We start from the raw sequence: 11,151 nt of genomic DNA on the forward strand, positions 1-11,151 counted from the left end.
CTTCTAATCTTTGGTCTATGTTCAGCATTATCAATTTATCTTTGTGTTTATAATATGAACACTGATTCAAGTTGATTAACTCTGCTTTAGAGCCGGCAGTGAAATTATGTGGCAGTGGGTCGTCATTTGTGTGTGAGAGTGTACAAGTGTGTGATGATTTGCCACAGAAAGTCAGCGAGAGACTAGAATACTAAACACCCTGGTGTCTACTGGAGAGGTCAACACACAGAGACATGCAGCTGCACATAATTATGAACCTGTTCAAGGCAAAAGACAAAAATCCATCAAATGAATAAATGGCAAAACAAATAAAAGGAATGTAAAAACAAAAAGCAGCAATTCATGGACATGTTCACTGTGCATACTATGTATGCTAGAGAGGGACCAACACATCAGATGGCAGATGTATGCCTGCACACACACAGAATCTTTCAATTTTTCTGCATCAGGCTTGCATATCTTCTCTGTATGCGCCGTCTGCCCCTGCCTGTCTGTCCCTCAGCCTGCCTGTCTCTCTGTTTAAACATCTCACAAACATCATTTCTGTTTATTGTAAGTCATTTTTATGTATGAGTTACCTACACTGTTGACAGAGGGTTTGACTCCTGTGTGCCTGTGTGTGAGAGAACAACGCAGTAAGGAGGTGTGTGTGTGTGTGTGTGTGTGTGTGTGTGTGTGTGTGTGTGTGTGTGTGTGTGTGTGTGTGTGTGTGTGGGTGTGTCAGTGTGTCTGTGTGCAGGTGCTTATGTATGAAATAGCATTGTTGTTGCTGTTGTCATGTATTCATGTGGGTTGATTGAGACATACTTTAAATTTAAATTGTATATTCTGACAGACAGAAATGATAGATAGATAGATAGATAGATAGATAGATAGATAGATAGATAGATAGATAGATAGATAGATAGATAGATAGATAGATAGATAGATAGATAGATAGATGTAAATATGATCTAGGTTCTGGGCACTTTGAATTATGAATGTAGCTCATGTTGACAGCTGTGAAGTTTGATAGTCGACAAGCATGCACATAGACATAAGATGAGGAGAGAGAGAGAGAGAGAGAGAGCGAGAGAGAGAGAGCGAGAGAGCGAGAAAGGGGAACTAGCTTCTAGGCAATTTTAATATTTAATGATTCCAACAGTGACTGCTGTGGGATCTATGAGCTGATTTCATAATAATTTTGGGATATAGAGATAGATAGATATATAGATAGATAGATAGACATACATACAGACAGACAGATAGATAGGAGAAATCGAGATTCATTAAATCAATCATTTATAACCAAATGGGCAGTTATAATATGAGCAGGATCTCTGCCTGTAACCAATCCCAGTCCCTGCTGAAAGCATAATTACAGCTCTACATCGCCTCAGTATTACGGCTGTGTATCATCAGCTTCACAGTGCGGCCCACTGCAAAGGGGATTTGATGTGTAATCTTATTTCCTTTTATTTCCTCTTTACTGCTTCAGTTGCTACAAAATATCTGCACACTTTCTCCTCTCTTCTTTTCCTTTGCTCTTTTCCAAAATTCAGATACACTTGATTAGCATGGCAGGAGGGTTTACCTTAATATGCAAAGATGTTTTGAACACAAAAGGTATCACCAATACGCAACTATAAAAATACTGTAACATGAGAGGAAGGAAAATAAAACAGAACAATACACATTACCATATGCTTAAAGAATAATTCTGGCCCTTTTCTATTTTTTATCACTGTGATCAAATCCTATGCAACACACCTATGCACAAAAGTGGTTGTGCATGCATGCATGCACACACAGCATATGCAAATACAATGTGTTTTGCTGCAGAAGCAGACTTGTGGGGAGATGCACAAACTCATTCATATAAATATTCCTCTCAAATGCACACACACCCACACATTGCGTCATAAACAGCTTTTCCTTGCCCTGTCCTTCACATTAGGACTCGGGAGTTCTTTAATAATAATTCCGGTAATAGTTTCTCACAATAACACTGATAATGGTATGCGCCTGTGTGTGTGTGTGTGTGTGTGTGTGTGTGTGTGTGTGTGTGTGTGTGTGTGTGTGTGTGTGTGTGTTCGAAAGACTATTTCTATTTCTGTAGAAAACTCTGATAAGCTTTTGTTCAGTCCCCCCGCTCTTCTAATAAAATACCTTTCAATTCTCTCCAGAGCACATCAGGACAAGACGTCAGAACAGCTGATTATAAAACCCTTTTCTCTTCTACTTCTGGTAGATTTTTTTAAAATCTGTCTTTACTAGTTGTTGTCTTTATCCTTGTTGAGTCTTTTTCATTCAGTTGTATTCCGATTTTCAGACTGTACAGTTTCTGTTTGTGACTCTGCATTGTATATTAAACTTTAATAAGGTTCTTGATGTGTACGGAAGAGTGTTTATCTGTGTTGTGTGTTTTGTGTGGGAGAAAGGCTGTGTGTGTGTGTATGTGTGTGTGTGTGTGTGTGTGTGTGTGTGTGTGTGTGTGTGTGTGTGTGTGTGTGTGTGTGTGTGTGTGTGTGTGTGTGTGTGTGTGTGTGTGTGTGTGTGTGTGTGTGTGTGTGTGTGTGTGTGTGTGTACATGCAGTTTAAACATTAATAACAGTTTCTTCAACTATCAACAGAATTAAGCAGGAATCTGAGCACATTTTCTAGCCGGTTTGGTAAAGATTATTTCTTCTTTATTATTTTAATTTTATTTGTTATTATTTTGAATGTGAGAGTTGAAAAACTGTTTTCCTCAAACAATTTGAAAATAAGCACTCTGTTGTATACTCACGCTGCGTCAATGCTTCCGTTTCTTTCTATTCTGCGTTAGTGCCTCCCACCTGTCCAATCATCAGTCTGCTCGTCGTTCAATGTCTTCCAGCAATTGGAATTTGATCATATTTGGGAGGCTGGTGTGTCTCACCACTGCATTCTGGCGTCCTCAAAATTTAGATGATGGCAAAAGCAGTACTTTAAACACAAATAACAGGATGCATAGTGCATCGGCGCCAACATGACAACATGTTGCCTTTCGTGGATTCTTCAACGCCTCGTCTGCTGTCACACTGCAAAGTGTTGTGGTTGAAGAAGTCAACCTGGAGGACTTTTTAAATAAAATAGACAAAATAGAAAAACCTTTTTCAACTTTATTCACATTTACAGTTTAAGCATTTGACTAAATCAGCTTACACACAAAGCACCAACCAAAATGTTGTATCGCCATAATTACACTGTAAAACTTTTAGCCTATGCAAAGGCAGCAGTTAATCAGTTCTGAGGCAGTAAAGTTACGAAATAGGCCTATATGAGCTAAATAAACATTCAGGTGCCCTAAACCATTTCATATATCATTAATAAAGCAAGTAGCACACAAAAATGAAAGTACAGCACAATGAAATATAGAAATGAGAAAGTATCTTTGGAGGCAAATACAAGTTATAGATGAAACATGAATAAGCATCTTTATACAGAATATAATCCTTTTTTTTATCAGTTTAAGAGTAAATTACCGCAAAGATGTTTGAGAAGTTTGAGACAAAAATCTTGTGTTTCTCAGTGTGGCCTCATAAATAAGATAAACAAACCTTTCCTCCAGAAACACCAGCGGAGCATGTGTTTATTCCACAGTGCTGTGAGAGCTCTACAAAATACAGTAATGACCGACTTATTGGGTGATTTAATCTTCTATTCATGCTTATCAGATTTCTAACGGCACAGACAGGAAAATGGTTTAAAAAATCACAGCCAAAGGCAATCTCACTTTTTCACTTGATGATCCTTGATGATGATTCTAATAGTATGTATACATCTTAACTTGGCTTTAGGCTACTGACATTTCACATCAACAACCACTAATACAGCAAGGACTTTAAATATATTTAAGCGTGGAAATGCCAAGGTCCCTTCCTCTAGGATACTGAAGATCTATTTATTGATAACTAAAGATTCATTTTCATTCATTTATTCCCTCCTGAGGTAACAAAGCTTGGAGAAACTTAACTGATGTGGTGGTGCTTATGAATAAGGGGCGTGAAGGGGTCAGCCGGCTCCAGGCCATGGTCAGAAGCTTGAGTAAAATCCTGCTTGAGTAGAAGTTTTCAGTATCTTGTTTGAAATCCACTTGATTTCAGTTGCCCTCTGAAGTTCCCCTGACAGGTAGCATCAACTCTCTTCCACTGCCACAACTGCTACAATGCCTTGTTAAAAAGACTTTTTAAGTGTTGTATCAAAAACTACCATAGAGCTGTAAGAAAAAACTAAGATTTGAAATGTTTTGGGCTTTCCTACATTATGTGTTGATCATCTAAACATCTTGGCTCTCAAGTTGGGAACCATTATTTGATATGGCACAATGTTGTGTTTGTGTAGCATAGGCTCAAGTGCAGCTTTGAATAGGTGGGACCCACATATCCAGGAAATCCTTGTAGCCAAAAGATGTGTGTGCAGCCTGCATTATTGTGGTGCCACTATCTGGAAACAGCTGGACAGGTTTACTGTACAGGGGCAAAAACTGGTCTACATGCTTTCAGATAAAAACTGAAATCTGGACACTGTCTTTGATGTCTTTTTGCTTTATTATTTGTTTATATTATATATACCCGGGAATCCCCGGAAAGCAGTATTAATAATTAGTGGTTTTGCTGCTGAACTAAAGAAATGAATTATGTTGGTATTCTGAAAAATGTTAGCTGTAACCAGTCGCTCAGGGACAAACTACAGCCGTGATGTGCTCAGAAAAGCTCAGACAGATTATATCCAACTTCAGCTGCTCCCAATGACTGCAACATCATTTTTTATGTCCCTTCATGACTCCCTCAGTCACCTGAAAAAGCACAAAAAACATGAACAGGTTATAAAGCTCTGCTAATGCTCCCAGTGGCTTCTTTCCAAGAACACCCACATCTCTCACTTTTCTTGCTAGTTCATCGCTGCCCTGCCCTTTGCATTCCCAGTGTCGCAGTGTAATCTTGGCAATCCAGGAGTTTAAGATTATTCTTGTGTTCTACTAATTGAATACATTTAGCAATACCTCATTAGGCTACTATGGAGTTATCAGGCAATATTATGATTGTAGTGTTTACATGGGTCAAAGTAGCACAATTTATCCAACAACTCAGTGAACATGGATTTATTTAATAACTGGTGTACTGCTCATCACCCCATGTGCACTCCACTGATTTGCTTCAATACAACTCAAGGGTCGAAGTACAGTATATATATATATACAACAACTTCATTATGTCAATAATCAGAGTACGTTAACTATAGATCATTTAAAAAAAAATTTGCATGTATATTTTCCCAATGTGAGTAAGCAACTACTTGATGGAGTGTCAATAAGAGAGGAGGAGAAGAAGAAATAGGAGTTAGGAAAACAAATATACACAAAGAAAAGCTGAAGGAGAGAAAGAGGTGATGGCAGCTCCTACCTCTCCTCATCTCTCCTTTCCACCCTTCTCTTCATCGTTCCATTATTTAGTATACCTTCAGGTCAAACTCTCAGCGTATTCTTGACATCTCCCCCTTCTCCTCTATACTGTATCTCCCACTCCTATTTCCATCTCTTTGTCACCCTTTCATATTCCCCAGAAATGACCCCAGGGATGAGAGACCTAGCTGTGAAATGTCAAATTTTTATTGATGTATTTAAAAAGTAGGATTTTAATTATATTAAATGTGCACATATGCACTTAATTATGAAGGGTAGACGTTTCTGGAAGTAAAGAAAAGGTTTGGTCACTTGCTCCTCTCTTATTTCTCTACTTCTCTACAACTTGAAAGGTATCAGGTTTTATAAAAAAAAAAAAACATTTTACATTTCATTTGTGTGTGTGTGTGTGTGTGTGTGTGTGTGTGTGTGTGTGTGTGTGTGTGTGTGTGTGTGCGAGTGCGAGTGCGACTGATAACAACACTTGCTTCTTTACAACAGCTGCAGTCTTGCTTTTCTGTGCAGGTAAAAGTCAAGGCAATTCAATTCAATTTTATTTATAGTGTCAAATCATAATCATCATTCAACAGGAATTATCTCAGGACACTTTACAGATAGAGTCGGTCTAGACCACACTTTATAATTTACAAGGACCCAACAATTCCAGTGATTCCCCCAAGAGCATGCATGAATGCATAGTGCGACAGTGGCAAGGAAAAACTCCCTTTCAGGAAGAATCTTCGGACAGACCCAGGCTCTTGGTAGGCGGTGTCTGACGGTGCCGGTTGGGGGTATGATGAACAATGGCAATAATAGTCACAATAAAGATATTGTAATAGTTATAATAGTTCATGGTGTCGTAGAGCACAGCAGGGCATAACAGGACGTGGCAGGGCGTTGGCCGGACATAGCAAGTCGAAGCCGGCATTGCAGTGCGTAGCAGGGTGTAATAGGGCACAGCAGGCCGTAGGGCAGCACCACGGCGACAGCTGCCACCATGATGTAGGTGCCATCATGATCCAAGATGATGATGCTGGGCGGAAAAAGAACATACTTTTAAGGCAACTGTGCACTTTTTGCACAGATTTGTGCAACAAATGTCCTTATACCTTCTACTCCAAAGATAAGAGTTGCATGCCAGGACTGAATTGGAGTTATATAGCTAACAGTTACTCCCATAACTCCTCTTTTAATATTGTTCTACATTTGTTTAAACACCTGTTTAAAGCTAGTTACAAATTCAAGATTTTTCTGTACCTAAAATGACTTTATTTTGGACTTGCATAGACCTGTTATTTGTTGTCTATTGCTCATTTGTATGTCCTGATGCTTTATGTAGCACTGACAAAGACTGAAAGGTTAAAACATATGCATCTTATACACATTTGTTTGGCCGCTATACCATTAATATAGTAAATAAATGTTGTGGGCCTAATTTATTGAATTCTGTTCTGCAATAGCGGTGTGAGTACTTGTGTTTGCATGGGCTTTATGTACATACAAGCCATACAATACCGTATAATATAATACATGCATGACATGCATTGCATGTTTACCCCCGTATAGCAGAATGTAAGTAGGGACCTGGCAGCAAAAGTTCCCATTTTTCTCCCAAAATAAAAGTGGGTCCCTTTGTAACCATTTCGGATATTAAGTAAATGTTTCGATAATGAAAATAGGGGCCCAAGTTGACATGTGAAAGTGAGAAATGACAATTTTACTTTGAAATGGGAGTAACTGTTAGCTATATAACTCCAATTCAGTCCTGGCATGCAACTCTTATTTTTGGAGTAGAAGGTATATGGACATTTGTTGCACAAATCTTTTTTTCTTTTAAGTGCACAGTTGCCTTGACTTTTACCTGCACAGAAAAGCAAGACTGCAGCTGTTGTAGTGAATGAGCGATTTTTAAAATGGAGTACTTCCATAATTGAGGAAAAAAAGAAAAGAATAGAATAATCTGTTCGAAAAAACAGGGAATGTCCAGAAAATGAAGAGGTGAGAGGAGAGCGACAGAGGAAGACAAAGGAGGAACATAAATTATGAAGTGAATGGAATAGCTTGCATGACAGAGAGAGAGAGGGATATGAATTGTAAAGAAAATGAAAGCCCCCACCAAGCACTGACCGGAGAATCTCTCCAGCACTAAAGGCATTTTAAACAAGTGAGGGAGATACAGCAGAGAGCTGATGACTGAAGCGAACAAAGATGGGAGAGGGGTCAAGAGAGAATGAGTGAATGAGATAGAGAGAGATGGTGAATGAGGCAGGGAAAGAGAGGCAGGGCAAGAGAAATGGGGAACAAATGCATCAGAGGGAGTTAAAGAGTGATTAAATGAAGCAGCAAGAGAAAGCAGGGAATGATAATGATCCTTGTGGAGTTAAGGGGGAGAGCATTAGGAAGGAGCAAGGTGGAGATACAGTGAGTGACGGATGAGGGGAGTGCCAGAGAAAAAGGAAACGGAGGGAAATGAATGGTAAAGACAAGATGACAACAGAGATAGAAAGGTGGACGTCTTTCTCTTCCTGTCTCAATTCTTCTCTCATTTTCTAATACTTTCTCACTCACTGCCCTCATTCAAGGGCTTCTGTTTTCCTGCCGTACAGTCTCTTGTTTGCCTGCTCTTCATTTCTTTATCCGTCCCCTCTATTGCTTTTTCTGTCGCTGTGTTTCCTTTTTCTTCTTGGTTTTTAGACTTCCTGGTAATTTAGTCAATAATACGTCCTGTGTCCGAAACATAATATCAAATGTTATGTGTAAAGAGCATGTGTAGGGAGTAAAAGAGACCAAAATGGGGAAAGAAAATGGTCTTTAGCTCTATTAGTTGCTTTTCTTACCTTAATGTCAACATTAAGTACATTACTAAAAATACATATTAAGACTATGCTTTTACCACAAATGTAATAGTACTACTACTACTACTACTTAGGGCTGGGCTAAAATAATCTATTCTCCAATTAATATCGGTCTTTAAGTGATCCGATAACGATTAATGAAATTCCAAAATCGATCATTTAATATATGCCTTTTTACCATGGATGTGCACATAAAGGATAAACTTGCATGCATAAAAAAACTATCTAGAAATACAAATATGACAATGTTTTAAAAAAAAGTTTTAAATACACAAGAATTAATGGCAGCTGTCAAACAGCACAAAGACACATTATGTCAAAAAGAGTATACACAAGGTTAGTCTATATCCTTGACGTACCACTACCGGGATTGCTCCGTTACCGACGGAAATTCCGCTGGATTTCACTCATTTAGGCCGGATATCCGTTGCCTTGGGCCTCCTTTTGTGTTGGCATTTTAAACTCTGGTCTGTCCAATCTGAGTTTTCTGTTGCACGACTAAAACAACTTTTGAACGTACACGTTCCACCCAAGCAAGTTCCTTCCCGAGGCTATTTTGCAGAGGCGCCGTTGCTCCGTGCGGTGCTCAGCGCTGTCCATGACGATTGTGATTGGTTTAAAGAAATGCCAATAAACCAGAGCACGTTTTTCTCCCATCTCGGAATGCTGTGTGGACTCGTCAGACCCTCCACCGCGCTGCAGACTGAAGGTCTGGCAAAGCGAGACTAACACAAGGTAAACTGGGCATACCTTTTACTGTGGCTGCTCATTCCTGATGGCATCAGCTTAAAGTAATCGGGACATGTGTGGGGTCATTGATAATCTTATATGCTGTTTTGAGTTGTTCAGTATTAAGCTGTGTGAAGATCCTCTTTGACAAAGGGACAACAATACTACTACTACTACTACTACTACTACTACTAATAATAATAATAATAATAGTAGTAACTGATATCAAAGCCCTTAATAGTCTAAAGCAAACAAATACAATGTCTTCATTAGTCAGTCCCTCCAGGATTTCGCGATCGCGCCAATTCACGTGAATTCAACCAATCACCGCGATTTTGGTGCAACTCGCAATTTTGACCAATCATCACAACTTTTACGCACGTTTGACCAATAACCTGAAGTTTCCCACTCTCTTCAACCAATCACAGCAGACCCACGTGCACTCTGAGAGCCAATGACCAATCAGGAGTGAGAATGGGTTGATCATTTCCTTGTTTTTGATATGAAGACGAGATGTGTGTGTGTGTGTGTGTGTGTGTGTGTGTGTGTGTGTGACTCATTTACCAACAAAACATACAGCGAAAGACCGTGCAAAACATTTCAGACCGTCCGATACATTTTAACATTAATGTAGACTTTAACGATTTAAAAGTCGCTGAAGTTGCTGCCGTTTCCATCCTGGCTGTCGGCTCTCTGCAGCGGGTGGGGCTACTGCTCCATAACCCCCGCGACTGACGCTTTCACACACAAACAGACACACACACACACACACACACACACACACAAACGACACACACACGGTGGATACAGGAGAAAAAGGAGATGAGATGACACGATGACCTAAATTGAGGACAGCTACACTCCTTATTGTAAGTACAATGATAAGTTAAAGTCAGTACTTTATCAAACCCTATGAATGTGTGTCCCAGGCCAGGATAGGAAAATAACTAACAATGTAAAGATCAACAAGCCACTGACAGATATGTTCAAATTTGATTCATTCAATAAATTATTATTTTTTGTCTTAAATCCACCAGCCATTTTCATATTATACCAACATTTACAGCATCCTGAGCCTTTTTGGTAAGGTTACTAGGAAATCTCAGCCCAGAGTAATTTTATTCTCCCCAAAATAAGTTTCCTTTTTATTTTTAAAGAACTATACAAAAAAAAAAAAATCACAACTTTTTTGCAACTTTCACTGTCTCCCGCAACTTCATTGCAACAAACATACAAAACACATCGCAACTTTTATCGCAATTTTTTACAAAAGCTCCCACAAAATCAGGCATTTTGGGCCCCAACAATCTCAAAAAAAGGCCGCGAAATCCTGGAGGGACTGATTAGTGGTGACGATGGTAAAAGTAGGATTACTTTTTTTTTTTTTTAAATGGTACTTTACTGACTTGAGTTGCTTACAGGTGCTGGTCATATAATTAGAATATCATGAAAAAGTTGATTTATTTCAGTAATTGCATTCAAAAAGTGAAACTTGTATAATGTATACATTCATTCCACACAGACTGATATATTTCAAGTGTTTATTTCTTTTACTTTTGATGATTAGAACTGACAACTAATGAAAACCCCAAATTCAGTATCTCTGAAAATTAGAATATTGTGACAAGGTTCAGTATTGAAGACACCTGGTGCCACTCTCTAATCAGCTAATTAACTCAAAACACCTGCAAAGGCCTTTAAATGGTCCCTCAGTCTAGTTCTGTAGGCTACACAATCATGGGGAAGACTGCTGGTTTGACAGCTGTCCAAAAGATGACCATTGACACCTTGCACAAGGAGGGCAAGACACAAAAGGTCATTACTAAAGAGGCCGGCTGTTCACACAGCTCTGTGTCCAAGCACATTAATAGAGAGGGGAAGGAAAAGATGTGGTAGAAAAAAAGTGTACAAGTAATAGGGATAACCGCACCCTGGAGAGGATTGTGAAACAAAACCCATTCAAAAATGTGGGGGAGATTCACAAAGAGTGGACTGCAGCTGGAGTCAGAGCTTCAAGAACCAGCACGCACAGACGTATGCAAGACATGGGTTTCAGCCGTCGCATTCCTTGTGTCAAGCCACTCCTGAACAAGACACAGCGTCAGAAGCGTCTCGCCTGGGCTAAAGACAAAAAGGACTGGACTGCTGCTGAGTGGTCCAAAG

This window comes from Sander vitreus, chromosome 14, assembly GCF_031162955.1.
Source record: "Sander vitreus isolate 19-12246 chromosome 14, sanVit1, whole genome shotgun sequence".
Lineage (NCBI taxonomy): Eukaryota > Metazoa > Chordata > Actinopteri > Perciformes > Percidae > Sander > Sander vitreus.